At 38.9% G+C, this 16,815-nt stretch overlaps 1 pseudogene; it reads right to left on the reverse strand.

Annotated features, from left to right (window-relative positions):
• Positions 1-16,815, reverse strand: part of LOC107585773 (B-cell receptor CD22-like) — a 28,301-nt pseudogene that overhangs the window by 9,650 nt on the left and 1,836 nt on the right.

Genomic DNA, 16,815 nt, shown 5'->3' on the forward strand with positions numbered 1-16,815 from the left:
CTCGTCCGGATACCACCCACAATCAAATGGGCAAACGGAGAGTAAAATTCAGGAGGTGGGACGATTTCTGCGAACCTTCTGCCATGGCCACCAGGATTCCTGGAACCAGTTCCTTGGCTGGGCGGAGTACGCCCAGAATTCTCTACGACAGCCTTCTACTGGTCTCACTCCCTTCCAGTGCGTGCTCGGGTTCCAGCCTCCACTGTTCCCCTGGTCCGGGGAGCCTTCTGATGTTCCGGGAAAGCGAGAGGGTCTGGGACACTGCTCACCACCATCTCCAACAGGCACTGCGCAGGCAGAAGACAACCGCGGACCTTTGAAGAGCTGAAACACCTACCTATCAACCAGGACAGAAGGTATGGCTGTCGACTCGTGACATCAGACTGCGCCTGCCCTGTAAAAAGCTCAGTCCCAAATTTGTTGGCCCCTTCACCATCCTGGAACAAGTCAACCCGGTCACCTACAAACTCCAACTCCCCTCACAGTACAGAATTCATCCCACATTTCACGTATCACTGCTGAAACCTCACCATGAACCTGTCTCTCTCCCCACAGAGCCTGGCCAGATGGAGGAACCCCCTCTTCCCTTGATCCTGGATGAAGGATCCGTCTACCAGGTGAAGGAAATTCTTCGGTCCCGGCGCCGAGGTGGTCAGATGGAATACGTCGTGGACTGGGAAGGATATGGACCCGAGGAATGCTCATGGGTACCTAGGACCGATATATTGGACCCCGCCTTAATGTCTGAGTTCCATGCTGCCCATCCTGATCAGCCGGCACCTCGGGGCAGAGGTAGACCACCACGACGTCGGGGTTTTCGGCCCTCAGGAGCGGACCGTGGAGGGGGGGGGGGTACTGTAACAGATCGGCGAGGCTCCACCATCACCCAATCACAACGATCCCTCTCACCTGAGTTCTGAGCACCTGCACCTGTCACCAATGAAGCACCTCATTACCAGCCTGCATAAAAGCACACACCTCAGACACCCTCACTGTCCGGTCTCGTATACACGTAGAGGACTCAATGACTTTGCTACTACTTCCATTTGAATACTTCCTGCCTTACTTACCTCCTGTGTTCCTCCTAGTGTCTCCTCGTCTCCAAGTGTCTCCTGTTCCTCCTAGTTGCCGGATCGCTGAGGTGTGTGCTCCTCCTGCCTGCATTCCAGCTCCTGTACAGCCAAAGACCCGGATTACTCCGCTCATCATATCCTTCGAACTATTCCCTCACCATCACATCCTCTGAACCCTACCCCAGTACTCTGTGACCCAATAAACCTATTTGATTTATACTAACCTGTTGCGTCAGACCTCTTCATTACAGTTCCGGTCATTTTAATTTTCTTTGTTCCAGGAAAACTCTAGTTGTTATCACATAGGATTAAAACCTACTCACTTGGCTCACACAGGTTATAACAACTTTCAGTTTATAACAAAATGACTGGATTCAATAATTTTACCATTTTGCTTTCTTTAAATTGTCTTTTGGATTTATTTTTTGAACTGACTGATTGTAGTTCTTACTGATCTGTGCATACAGCTTTTGAGTGAAATAACGCAAAAAAATAAAGCACTGCAGATGCATAAGCTAACAATACAAAGTTCCAAAACCTGTTGTAATGGTGGTCACCCAAAAAATAGGTTCAAGACTTAATAAAGGATATTTAAACAGGGTAACCTGTCACAATTTTATGGAATCCACATCGAGTTAATATCAAACAAACACATTCTTGTTAATAAAGCACATCAAAAGGAAAATAAACCACAACAAAAAGAAACATTCTTTGAAGTACAGCGAAATTATGTGTTTAATTTCATTTCAGAGACCTCTTGAGTCCCACTCTAACATTACAAGTAAAAAATAAGAAAGAAAAACAATCAAAATTGACCCTTCGCAGGGAACTTGATTGACAGGCGATCTGACCAATGATAATGCCAAATCAGACAGGAGAGTAGATTAACTTCGGTGGACTGGAACTTGAAAAATTGTGTATATTGACGTATTTCCATGGTTGAAATACCTTCTGATGTTCATTCATGTTTATTTCATGCTTTAAGTCAGCGTTTCCCAATCCAAGTCCTCACGGGTAGGGGTCTGGGGGCGTGAGGACTGGGATTGGGAACCGCTGCTTTAAGTAAATATGAAAAGATAATCGGTTCGCATGCCGTTTGAACTGAGGCTCTACAGTGATCTTTCACAACACATTAAAGAGCCACAAAACTGAATTTATTGTTTGAATTTCTTAAAAATTACAAAATTTGAAAGCTAAGACTTTGTTTCATACCAGAAGTAACCTGCTCTGTCTTGTCTGTTGGCACTTTGTCAGCGTCCTCCCAGCAGGTACCTTGATGTCAATTTGACGTCAAATATTAGTCAAGACTTTATCAAGATGCTGTATAGCATCATTTTAAATTCAGCTTGAATGGCAGTTTCATCTGGTGGTTAATTGGGTAAAAATTGGGAAGTTATCCCACACTAAAATTGGTTTAATATACAATAGTCAACATGTGAAGTGGATCAAAACCTTTCATCAAAGTTGTCCTAAAACCAAAACAGTACCCGTTCTTTATCGTAGGACAACTTTGATTAACTTTTTTGATCCACTTCAACTGTTGACTACTATATATGTAGGCCAATATGTTTGACGTTCAGTTTCCGCCATATCAACGTCATGTTTTAAACATCCAATTGATGTCATATTGACATCACATTGACATCAATGCAGGGCTCCAGAAAAAAGAAAATTGAGTAAAGAGCCATTGGCTCCTATAAGAAACAAACTTAGGTACAAACTTAGTACACAGAATCAGTGCCAATATCATGGACTATAAGTACCACTTGGCCATTGAGTGTAGTTTGGGCTCCTCCTCAATGCATCCTATAAATGTTGTCATGTCTTTCACACATCTAGTCAGTTTTTCTTCATTAGTAAAATGCAATTTTATAGGTGGTGTTGAATTTTATCTTTAGCTTGCATTCTTTCTTATCATGTAGACAAAAGGTTAAGTAAAAATATTAATATGCAATAGCGCATAAATATAGCAAAATACTCCTCTTTATAGTTATTTTTCTAGCTGACTGATGAGCTTATGGACGCCGAATTCTGAGGTAAATTTATTGTCACGTGGCAATGTTTTCAAGCTTTACACGTTTTCCGCAGTTTGAAACACTGAATAAGTGATTAGCTACATGAGACATTTCAGTAAGTTGTACTGTAGGCTATCTTATAAAATATCCTGTTGATGTCCATTCATGTTAATTTCGTAGGCTACTATAGTACTAAAGCGATAGATATAATGGGTTCACGTGTCGCTGGAACTGAGGCGCTTAAAAGCGATCTGCTCCTGCTGCATTAAAGAGCACCAAAACCATATTTATAGTTTGAATTTCGTTATGAATTTGGCATAATTTTAAAGCTGATACTTTGTTTATTAAAAGGTAACAAAGCACAAAGATTACTGGAGGGCAGTTGCACTACAAATAGGCTAATATGAAGTTCTTAGCGCCCGTTATGTGCCCTCGACCCGCACTTCTGCCGAGTCCGCACTGGTGATTATTTTTCCCACATGTTTCTATGGTATACTGAAAATCAATGATTAGCATATCATACGTTTTAAAGGCTTTTATTGGCAAAAAAAACTATAAGTCAGTATTTACAGTGTTGACCCTTGTTCTTCATAACCTCTGCAGTTCACTCTGGCATGCTGGATATTAGCTTCTGGGTCAAATCCTGACTGATGGCGATCCATTCTTGCCTTATTAGTTCTCAGAGTTGATCACAATTTGTGGGCTTCTGCTTGTCCACTCGCCTTTTGAGGACTGACCACAGGTTCTCTATTGATTGAGATCCGGGGAGTTGCCTGGCCACGGATCCAAAATTTCAATGTAATGATCTTTGAGCCACTTCTTTATCACTCTTGCTTTGTGACATGGTGCTCCATCATGCTGGGAAATGCACGGATCATCACCAAATTGCTCAAGGATCGTTTAAAGAAGTCGCTCTTGCAGGATGTTTTGATACCATTCTTTATTCATGGCAGTGCTTTTGGGCAGAATTATTAGAGAGCATTATGGTTGAAAAGCAACCCCACACATGGATGGTCTCAGGATGCTTCACTGTTGGCACAACACAGGACTCATTGTAGCATTCACCTTTTCTTCTCCGAACAGTCGATTTTCCAGATGTCCCAAACAGTCAGAAGCGAGCGTCATCAGAGAAAATAACTTTGTACCAGTCTTCTGCTGTCCAATCCTTGTACTTCCTGCAGGATTTCAGTCTGTCCTTGACGTTTTTCTTGGAGAGAAGTGGCTTCTTTGCTGCCCTTCTTGACACCAGGCTGTTGTCCAAAATCTTGGCCTCACTGTGCGTGCAGATGCTCTCACACCAACCTGCTGCCATTCCTGAGCAAGCTCTGCACTGCATTATGGTTGAAAAGCAACCCCACACATGGATGGTCTCAGGATGCTTCACTGTTGGCACAACACAGGACTCATTGTAGCATTCACCTTTTCTTCTCCGAACAGTCGATTTTCCAGATGTCCCAAACAGTCAGAAGCGAGCGTCATCAGAGAAAATAACTTTGTACCAGTCTTCTGCTGTCCAATCCTTGTACTTCCTGCAGGATTTCAGTCTGTCCTTGACGTTTTTCTTGGAGAGAAGTGGCTTCTTTGCTGCCCTTCTTGACACCAGGCTGTTGTCCAAAATCTTGGCCTCACTGTGCGTGCAGATGCTCTCACACCAACCTGCTGCCATTCCTGAGCAAGCTCTGCACTGCTGGTGACACGATTCCGTAGCTGACTCCTCAGGAGGAGATGGACCTGGCGCATGTTGGACACTCTGGGACGTCCTGAAGACTTCTTCACTGCAGTCGAACCTCTCTCCTTGAAGTTCTTGATGATCCGGTAAATGGCTCTTTCAGATGCAATATTCTTTGTAGCAATTTCCTTGCATGTGAGGCCATTTTGATGCAAAGCGATGATGGCTGCACGTGTTTCTTTGGAGGTAACCATTGCTAACAAGAACACAATGATTGGAAGCGCTAATTAGTGATAGTGATAGTGATTTTACCTGACTAGAACTCATTCACACTTTCCCATGTGCTGTTGATATGATTAGTCAATTAATGTTAGCTGGTCCTTTTGTGTCAGGATCAAAAAACAGTGAAATTAGTTTTTTTTGTTGTTGTTGTGAAAAGTTCATTTTTTGGCAATGAAGCTTTTAGCAATTATTTAAAATGCATCTGATCACTCTACACAATAATCTAAAAGCAATGTGAATGAACACCACAACAGCTTAAGCAGCAAACTTTATGTTTATTTACAAAATTTATGTCACTGCCAAAACCTTTGGCCGTGACTGTATTTTAGGGTTCATTTTCACAGCTTTTATGATTTGTCTGTCTTCAACTATTATTTTTGAATGTATAATATGTATAAGACAAGTTTGTACCAGATGTAGTTGTAGTTCATACATCTTTTCTGCAAAGATATTTAACATGTGATTTGTTTAACATTTACAGTACATTATCTTGATAATTTCATGTGTGGTGCACTTGGAATATCATTTTCTTTAATTAGAGGGTTAATGAAGAAAAAGTTACTAGAATCATGTTGTAGTTACATTTTCAAAAATCATAAAAAAAACGAGAATCGGTCACTCAATTCAACTCACTGAAAAAAATTTAGATTTAAATGTTTTGCCATATCACCCAGCCCTAGTTCCATAAATAACCTTTAACATCCATGAAACCTTTACTTCACGCCCTGTCGGCTCCGCTCAAGCTTCACGCCCTGTCGGCTCCACATAGGCTCCGCTCTCTCTCAGCTCTACCCCAGCTGCTTGCCCTGCCGGCTCCCTCCTTGAGGCCAGCCCTGCCCTGGCCTCCTGCCCTGCCGGCCTCACCCTGGCCTCCTGCCCTGCCGGCCCCGCCCTGGCACCCGGGTTTACCTCTATCCCCAGGGCCTCTTCCACTACATGGGCCTGAATTTTTTGCCATATCGCCTAGCCCTAGTTCCATGAATAACCTTTAACTTCCATGAAACCTTTACATTACAAAAAAAAAAATAATAATAATAATGTTATTTGCAGTGGAAAAAGATTCTTTAGATTATTTTTAAGAGTGAAGGTTATTTTCTAAATTATTTTCCAAGACACTCATCTTAGTTCAGCTAATAGTTTCTTCTCCATAGATGACTGGAAGTACACTGTAATTCCTTTGTGTGAGGAAGGACTCATTTTAGTTTATTTTTTAACACTGCATGGCCTAAGTCTGAGAAAAGTAACTTAAAATTAAATAATTTTATTGTATAAAATTCACTAAAACAGGACTAAGCTTTGATTATTTAAAACAGCTGTCATACAAAGATTTTTTTTCATTTTTTCATCCATTTTCTCTTGTTTCTTTTTACTAACCTCGGAGCCAGAGAAAGAATAAACAGCTCCAGAAAACCATCTCTGCGTCAAAGTTCAGTACCTGGGAATAAATGTTGCCATCATTTATGGCACTTCAGTTGCTACTGTAATTACTAATATACACTGAGTATTGTTTTACAATCCCATTGTTTTCATTGTTTAATTTCTCACTGTTTATGGATCGCAGTACAACAAGTGCAATACATCAGTAATTTATTAAGGGATTTAAATAGTCACTGTGTAGATATAATTTAAAATATTGTCACTTACTGTTGTGTCCTCAAAAAATGCCTGAGTTCATCAGAAGTAGAATAGCGCTGTAAATATTTGAGAGCTTCCTTCCCCTTATGTCTTGCTGAATGTGATGCTTGTGATAATTTGTTCACTTCCTATTTCAAAGTCTTCTTGCTTTCTTGCTCTAATCTTTCTAACACTTGCTTTCTAATCTTTTTGTATTCTATCTGTTTTCTTTTCATTTATTATACAATTAACAAAAGCAAAAATACCTCTAACACTAGCTTGCTCTATTCTTTTTCTGTTATATCTGTTTTCTTTTTCTTTTTTATATTATTTAAAAAAAAAAAAAAACCTTGCTACCATACTGCGTTAAGCTAACTGAGACTTGTTATAGCACTGGTATATCATTGCTCTTTTCTTGATTTTGATTGCTTCCATTGTCCTCATTTGTAAGTCGCTTTGGATAAAAGCGTCTGCTAAATGACTAAATTTAATATATATATATATAATTCAGTATCCAATTAAATTTAGCTTCACATATATCGTATAAAAATAGAACTCTAAATCTAAAAATGAAACAATAACAATCTCCTCCCTTTGTGCTTTGAACTTTTCTATGCTGAGCGCTGTGCCTGCGCGCTGTGACTCCGTGTTGCTTCAAGCGCATCATTCTGCGCACGGGGTGCGCATAAGCGCTTTCTGCCGCTCTGTGTTGGAGCCTTTCGTATCATACTACTTTTGCACAATGACAGATTATTAGTTAATTATTAATAGCCTTTCTTGTTCAGCTAATCTATCATATATATCATATGTTGCTGCTTTGAAGTTTAATGTTATATCCCATGTATGTAGAATTAATCTGTTTCTTGTAAATTAGGCTACATTTTATTATAAACATAGTGTTAATGCTTTTAACTGTCACAGTCTTCAGCGGGTGTGCCCAGGAGGGCCACCAGATGACTGTGTTCTGGGAGCACATGGCTTGTGTTGTGTTTGTCTGTTGCCATGTGCTCTCTCCTGTCTATTGTCTGGCCCCTCCCATCTTGTTACCTCGTTATTGTTTAAGTTGCTCCACCTGTGTCTCCCTCGTTTGGTTCCTATTTATTCTCCTTGTGTCTGTCATCCTGTGCGGATCCGTCATTTCTCATTGTGTGTGTTATATGTATGCATGGAGTGCAGTTGAGCGTGCCTGTCTGTTTTTCCCCCTCGGGGTGGTTTGAGTTGGTTTAAGCACATGGCTTGTGTTGTGTTTGTCTGTTGCCATGTGCTCTCTCCTGTCTATTGTCTGGCCCCTCCCATCTTGTTACCTCGTTATTGTTTAAGTTGCTCTACCTGTGTCTCCCTCGTTAGCCTCCTCGTTTGGTTCCTATTTATTCTCCTTGTGTCTGTCATCCTGTGCTGATCCGTCATTTCTCATTGTGTGTGTTATATGTCTGCATGGAGTGCAGTTTTGAGCCTGCCTGTCTGTTTTTCCCCCTCGGGGTGGTTTGTTTTTTGTTTCATTTTTGTTATTGAAATAAATAACTTCATCTTACATCTAACTCCCCGCACGCACCGTGACAGTAACCTTTTGTCTTATTTGTGAGCAAAGCTGCGTTTACAGCAGAAACGTTTGTTTTTATCATTAAATTTGCAGTCAAAAGCTGTTGCGTGTTGCTTAGTCTTTAGTTTTTGAAAGTCCCCACAGTGCTTTTTCTTACGAAGTCCATATTTAGCACAAAATCTTCAGTTTGTTCATAAGCATCTAACACAGCATTAGTTTTTAAATAGAGTTTCACCAGCTGTTAAATTAACACTCATCAATGTGTCAGTGTAGATGTGGGTGGTGGCTGTCAAACATTAATCAGTAAATGATCTTTTTTTTTTTTAAATGTTTTTCTCATTTGCATTTTTCTGTTCCTGTTTTTAGTTTAAGAGGCCTATTTAGAGTACATTTTCAAGGTAACCACACACTGCCTTATCAGCCTGTTAAAACCTCTTAAACTCTGCGGACCCGGATACGGGTCCAAAATCACTTTAATGTGTATGCTTCATTTACAACCTTTTACCTCGGAGGTCGAAGCTGGGAATGACGTCGCACCCAACTGGACCGTGTTCCAGTAGAGAAATCAGACAACCAAGCTGTGTCACAGTCTTCAGCGGGTGTGCCCAGGAGGGCCACCAGATGACTGTGTTCTGGGAGCACATGGCTTGTGTTGTGTTTGTCTGTTGCCATGTGCTCTCTCCTGTCTATTGTCTGGCCCCTCCCATCTTGTTACCTCGTTATTGTTTAAGTTGCTCCACCTGTGTCTCCCTCGTTTGGTTCCTATTTATTCTCCTTGTGTCTGTCATCCTGTGCGGATCCGTCATTTCTCATTGTGTGTGTTATATGTATGCATGGAGTGCAGTTGAGCGTGCCTGTCTGTTTTTCCCCCTCGGGGTGGTTTGAGTTGGTTTAATTTTTATTATTAAAATAACCATTTCTCCTGCAATTGAGTCCTCGCTTCATCTCCCCGCACGCACTGTGACAGTAACCTTTTGTCTTATTTGTGAGCAAAGCTGCGTTTACAGCAGAAACGTTTGTTTTTATCATTAAATTTGCAGTCAAAAGCTGTTGCGTGTTGCTTAGTCTTTAGTTTTTGAAAGTCCCCACAGTGCTTTTTCTTACGAAGTCCATATTCAGCACAAAATCTTCAGTTTGTTCATAAGCAACTAACACGGCATTAGTTTTTAAATAGAGTTTCACCAGCTGTTAAATTAACACTCATCAATGTGTCAGTGTAGATGTGGGTGGTGGCTGTCAAACATTAATCAGTAAATGATCTTTTTTTTTTTTAAATGTTTTTCTCATTTGCATTTTTCTGTTCCTGTTTTTAGTTTAAGAGGCCTATTTAGAGTACATTTTCAAAGTAACCACACACTGCCTTATCAGCCTGTTAAAACCTCTTAAACTCTGCGGACCCGGATACGGGTCCAAAATCACTTTAATGTGTATGCTTCATTTACAAAGCCTTCCTTATATGGTATCAGCCCATATATGGGTTCATTTGAAAGCTTGGAGTGTCTTCTTTACAAAGAATACCATTCCTTTTGGTTTTTATATTCATAAGAAATGTATTCGTCCCACACACGATTTTCCGCCTAACCATTGCGAAATTTTTTGTGAATGTGTATTTTATATATTTTTCACAAAAAAGTCAAGTCATATATCACATGAAAGCTCTCATTCTCAGGAATTTGACGAAGATTATTTAATTTATCTTCAATTGAATTGCGATGTAAAAAAAAAAAAAGTGTAACATTCCTACTCGTAGCACTGCTTCAGTTAGCCGCAAACAGCCACAAATATCTATATACTCTATATTATCTTTTAGATTAGGATCTCTTCTTTCAAACAAGACCATTTTCACGTTTCTGCGTGCTTCCATCGGTGAGATATTCGCGTTCTGTCCAGGTAACGGAATCCAGCGCGTCTGGAAATAATGCGCTCTCTATCTCATTCCAGCGCGCAGGCAGCGCGTCTGATGTTATAGATATCTGCGGTCAGTTCTGGTCAGATTATATGTCACTCAGATTGGCCATTACAGACTTTGTGAACTCTGACACCTCTGCATCACCAGAGTGGGCAAGAAAGCGGGGTCTTCATCCGGTCGGCCAGCCAGTGGTTTGCTGGCTGTTGTAGTTTGTGGACGCGAGAATTGGAGGCTTTTCTCCGCCACGGAAGAGTTGCAGCGAACGCGACCCAGATCATATCAGTCTATGATTATCATATTACAAGCCAAACTTTTGAATTGTATTTTCTGTCAATACTTTTCAGTGCTGAATTATATATTTAAAATAATTTCCCATGACTTCTTAAATCTTGGACTGAGTTTATTGCAGTACATTCTGGGGTCACTTTACACATACAATGCTGCCTCGGAATTTGGTTTAAACTAATTTAGTCTGGAAAAATCATACAGTATAATGTCTAAAATTGTGTCTAGTTGTGCAACTCACTAGGGTTGGGAACAGAACTTCTGTTGTAGTTCGTGGACGTGAGAATTGGAGGCTTTTCTCCGCACGGAAGAGTTGCAGGGAACGCAACTCAGATCATATCAGTCTATGATTATCATATTACAAGTTATATATGATGAAGAACGGTCAGCGGCGCCGTGGAGAGGAATGAACGCGCGTCTGGTGATGCTTTAGGAGCGAGTCTTCGTGTGTTTGAGAGCTTATTCTTTGTTATGAAATGTGGTAGCACTGCTAGCAATCTGATACACTTGTTTATTGACAGAAAAGTACAGTACATTATGCATTTCAGTAAGTATACAGTAAATATACATGGATTATTTACAGTGTGGTGTGGATGAGGTGATATATGTTTGTTTGACGCTGTGAATGTAGAGATAGCTGCCGGTTAGCAAATTAGCTCCGCTCTGGACCACGGATGATACAGTGTTGTCATGGAGAGATGCTCAGGATACAGGAGTGAGCTGATGAGGTGAGAGATGCTGTGAAGCAGTATCCCAATACAGAATGCACATAAATGGAATGATATAAAGCTGGAGGATATGGATTCTATTTTAGATTGTGATAAACCAGATATATTTTATAATGTAGACAGTCTTGAGCATCCTGAAATAATTAAACTTGATTGTAGAATAAACAATATTTGAAATTGGTCCAATTCGCTTGTGTCATTTTGTATATTACTACTTAGAAAAACATAAAAAATGAAACATAATTCAATCAATAATCAATTAAAGTGCTTATGGCACAGAGTACAATAGGATTGTGGGGTTAATGTGTTTTATAAAGCCTGTTTTTGCAAAGGAAACTCACCATGACACATTTCGATGCAGAAATGGACAATTTCACTCGCTTCACTTATAATGTTCTAACTCCTGTTTAGAAGCTGTTATTTGAAAGATTCTTTTTTTCTGGTACTTTTTGGCATGCAGGGGCATCAAACAAAGTAAATTGCAGAGAGCTGGGCCTAATAGAACCTGAATTACAGAATTTCAAAAAAATATATATTTTGAAAACTCCAAAAGCGCCTATGTTTTTTTTTGTGTTTACTGGAATATTTGAAAAATATCTAATGTTATTTATAAAGAATTACACTCATATTTTGTAGTTCAAAGGGTTTTCTTTGCAATGAAACCATTTTTTCCCCCATTTCCTCCATTGTATGTGTGTAGGGTAAACATTTGACATTTGAGTATGTTAAATTTAGGCGAAAATACCAAAAACGCCCCAGAGAATAAGTAAGGACATAATCTTACTTGTGTAATTGCAAAGACTAGGCTTTCTTTTTGAGCCTGCTATCTGCTTATTGTCTGATAAACACAAATTTAAACATTAAAAATGAAGTGACTATTGTGTTCTTGAAACATTATGGGATTATGTTCAAGTTAGTTGTTCAAAACATAGACAATATGCTATGTAGCCCAATGTTTTCATACCTGAAAAAAAAAATGTAATTGAAAACACATGGTAATATATTTTGCTGATCCTAAAGACTAATAACTATTTTTCCTACATTTTTAAAGGAGAGGTCAAGGACATCAAATTGACATGAATTTTGACAACAAGTAAGTATCTGCATGTTTATTATGAATGATGATTTGTTAATTATATATCAAGGATTATTTACCAGATTTGATGTATTATAGTGTTATATGCATAGACTGTATGGTTATATGTTAATAAAAGTGGAAGTCTGATGCCAATGAATGTTTTTGTGAATGTTTATTCTGTAAAAGAGTAATGCCAATGTCATGGGTTCGCTTCTCAGGGAAAGCATGAGCTGATGAAATAGTATATAAAGAAAATGTATATAAAACGGCAAGAAAATAAACATCCTTTTTCTGTTACTTCCACCGCGTTATGGACAGTTACTTCAATATACTTAAATATTTTTTCTCTAAGGTTTCTGAATCTTAACAGGGCTAACAACGTATGTACAGTGTCAGGAAACAAGCCTTTCTCCAAAGCTCGAATGCCATCAAAGAGGTACGGAGCACATGAAATATCTTACTGATTGCCTAGATTCATTGCATTGAATGATTCATGTCTGTACTTAGTTCTCAAGTATTCTCTTTGCTACAACAGTCCTATATCTTGTGTAATTTGATTTTTATAAATGTTTTATTGTAGTTACATTTAGAATGTCTTTGCATCCCCTAATGAATGAATACATTTTTTTTTAAATAAGCCAACTGCTGCAATCAGTGTATTTATTTACAAATTATTTTTCCACATGATTCACCTCAGTGAGGCCAAATCCTATTCTGTGAGTATACTTTATTATTTGTCCATCATGTGAAAATCTTTTTAGAATCGTTTACATCTGTTGTTTAGTGCTGAACTTCTTGTTGGTCATACGTTTTTATCTCATAACTGAAATGTGTTATTTCCTATTAAATCTGACTTCTGTATCTCTGTTTTCTGTTGCAATTTTCCATTAAGGGTAGGGTGACCATATGTGCCGTTCATACGGGACACGTCCTGGCCAGGATTTTTATAATGCCTAAAACATCCAAAGTAGTTTGACCAATAACATGCAGGTATTGATATAATCGACCAATCGTGGCGCGTAAAAAGGTGAGATCTACAGAGAACGATCAAAGCAATGCAAATAAGCGCATGTGTTAGTTCGTTCGTTCAACTTGAAGCATCGCTGAGCACCGATCATTGAATGACACCAAAGTACCGCGAGAGCGATTCGAAAGCATAAGGAGCCATCTGCTCTACTCTCTATAGCTCTCGTGAATGTCATACAACGATCGATCTGCACAGTGCAAACAGCCAAAACCTGGATATTTTAGGCAATATAGAAACCCTGGTTAAAGGAGAGGTCAAGGACATCAAATTGACATGAATTTTGACAAAAAGTAAGTATCTGCATGTTTATTATGAATGATGATTTGTTAATTATATATCAAGGATTATTTACCAGATTTGATGTATTATAGTGTTATATGCATAGACTGTATGGTTATATGTTAATAAAAGTGGAAGTCTGATGCCAATGAATGTTTTTGTGAATGTTTATTCTGTAAAAGAGTAATGCCAATGTCATGGGTTCGCTTCTCAGGGAAAGCATGAGCTGATGAAATAGTATATAAAGAAAATGTATATAAAACGGCAAGAAAATAAACATCCTTTTTCTGTTACTTCCACCGCGTTATGGACAGTTACTTCAATATACTTAAATATTTTTTCTCTAAGGTTTCTGAATCTTAACAGGGCTAACAACGTATGTACAGTGTCAGGAAACAAGCCTTTCTCCAAAGCTCGAATGCCATCAAAGAGGTACGGAGCACATGAAATATCTTACTGATTGCCTAGATTCATTGCATTGAATGATTCATGTCTGTACTTAGTTCTCAAGTATTCTCTTTGCTACAACAGTCCTATATCTTGTGTAATTTGATTTTTATAAATGTTTTATTGTAGTTACATTTAGAATGTCTTTGCATCCCCTAATGAATGAATACATTTTTTTTTTAAATAAGCCAACTGCTGCAATCAGTGTATTTATTTACAAATTATTTTTCCACATGATTCACCTCAGTGAGGCCAAATCCTATTCTGTGAGTATACTTTATTATTTGTCCATCATGTGAAAATCTTTTTAGAATCGTTTACATCTGTTGTTTAGTGCTGAACTTCTTGTTGGTCATACGTTTTTATCTCATAACTGAAATGTGTTATTTCCTATTAAATCTGACTTCTGTATCTCTGTTTTCTGTTGCAATTTTCCATTAAGGGTAGGGTGACCATATGTGCCGTTCATACGGGACACGTCCTGGCCAGGATTTTTATATTGCCTAAAACATCCAAAGTAGTTTGACCAATAACATGCAGGTATTGATATAATCGACCAATCGTGGCGCGTAAAAAGGTGAGATCTACAGAGAACGATCAAAGCAATGCAAATAAGCGCATGTGTTAGTTCGTTCGTTCGACTTGAAGCATCGCTGAGCACCGATCATTGAATGACACCAAAGTACCGCGAGAGCGATTCGAAAGCATAAGGAGCCATCTGCTCTACTCTCTATAGCTCTCGTGAATGTCATACAACGATCGATCTGCACAGTGCAAACAGCCAAAACCTGGATATTTTAGGCAATATAGAAATCCTGGCAAGGACGCGTCCCGAAAAAATGGCCCATATAGTCACCCTAATTAAGGGTCACAATTATGATGATGATTACACCAACACGGCAGACCTCAACTTATATGGAAATATCTGATGAAAATGCAACATTTTAGATGAAAACGGTAGACTTGACATCAGGGGAGTCTTCAGCCAATCCTGTCACAAATTGAATAACTGAGTGTTGCATTTTAAGCCTGGCCTATAATGCCTACACATTCATATAGTAGGCTACAGTATTACTGTGTTTATATATTTTGTTATGATGCTCACATTGCCAAGTTATAAGAAAATTATGTACATAATAGTTATAGTGCTAACATACCTTTTTAATATGTTAGAAACAGTGAAACTTTTAGCTGAACTTAAGCTGAAATTTAAAGGGGTCATGAACTGAGAAATCAAATTTCCCTTGATCTTTTGACATATACCAAGTCAATGTACTATTAAAAACATCCTGTAGTCAGTTAAAACAATTCTAAATCAGACGGGCTTATTGAAAATGTAAATTCATTCTCTGCCAGCAGAAGGTGCTTTTGGAGAAGCAGAAATAGAACGGCTGTACACAAAGCAGCGCTGGACTCACAATCGCTGCTTTATCAGGCATTACAGGCATGAAGAAATTAAAATGACATCGACATTTTTTTAAAGACAGTCGATTTCCTTCAGAGATACACTGTAAACAATTATTGTGATTTTAACAGTAAAAGACTGTGAAGTGAAGTGACATGTGGCCAAGTATGGTGACCCATACTAGGAATTAGTGCTCTGCATTTATCCCATCCAAAGTGCACACACACAGCAGTGAACACACACCCGGAGCAGTGGGCAGCCATTTTTATGCTGCGGCGCCCGGGGAGCAGTTGGGGGTTCGGTGCCTTGCTCAAGGTTACCTCAGTCGTGGTATTGAAGGTGGGAGAGATATACATTCTGTACATTCACTTCCCCCACCCACGACTTCCCCCCTGTAAAAATGCTACAGTAAAAACCTGTTAACTGGTTAACAGTAAGTTTCCATACTATATTCGGTGAATAAATGTAATTACATTTAATGTGATTCTACAGTAAAATACTGTTAAAAATACGGTTTTTGGAAGTGAAAAAGAAAAAGTCATTGTATAATTTAGAGTGAAAAAGCGTAAATTGACACTCCCAGAATTCCCCTGCATGACACTTCATATTTGAGGATTTAAGTTTCTTTTTAGTTTTTTCTTATCAGTTGTGTACACTAGGGTTTAATCTTACATCTAATGTTGTTAAATTAATGTTTATTGCATTATTTCAGTATCGTGTGTCACCATGATGGGGTTTAGTGTTGGTGTGAATGACACTGTGCAACTTCTATATGTAAGTATTGTCCTCAGCTCATAGACAAGCTGTTTGTGATGAGCTTTAGTTCATCATGTGACTTTCTCATAACCACCAGTTTTTGGTGGTTATCAGTACATTACAATGGTTCAAAACAGATTTTAGTACTTAAATGTGTTGGTTGATTAACATTACATCAGTTAATGAAATACTGTATTTTATTGTGAATTTAGGTTAAGTCTGTAAAACCTAAAATGTTGCTACCATAATTTTTACAGTGAAGTTCTGGCAACCACAGCTGCCGGTATTTTACCGTAAATGTCACACTTTTTTTTTTACAGTGTACAGTGATATTAAGACACTCGTACCATGTTTCGATTTTGAAACGTGTAGTGCTCATGTTTATTCAACAAAGTCAAAGCCTTTTGTAAAATCTATTTGTGGCGGTCAGTTTTGATATTGTGGTTGGTCACCACAACTAAATAAATGTATGGGAAACACATCCCACAGCACAACAACCTGAGCCCAACTTAAGTCTACTCATCACTTTAACTGCGTTTGTAGTTGGCACCACTAGCCAGACCGATAAACAAACACAGACCGGAAGTTAACTTCGGGCCAGGCGTGTGCACCCAATTAAAGCATCTGGATCCAACAGCAATGTGATGTCGCAACACAAGTGTGAGTAAATGTGTTTTTACCACTATTGCATTGTCTGTTCCAGATCGT

This window comes from Sinocyclocheilus grahami, unplaced genomic scaffold (assembly GCF_001515645.1).
Source record: "Sinocyclocheilus grahami isolate Dianchi unplaced genomic scaffold, SAMN03320097.WGS_v1.1 scaffold74.1, whole genome shotgun sequence".
Lineage (NCBI taxonomy): Eukaryota > Metazoa > Chordata > Actinopteri > Cypriniformes > Cyprinidae > Sinocyclocheilus > Sinocyclocheilus grahami.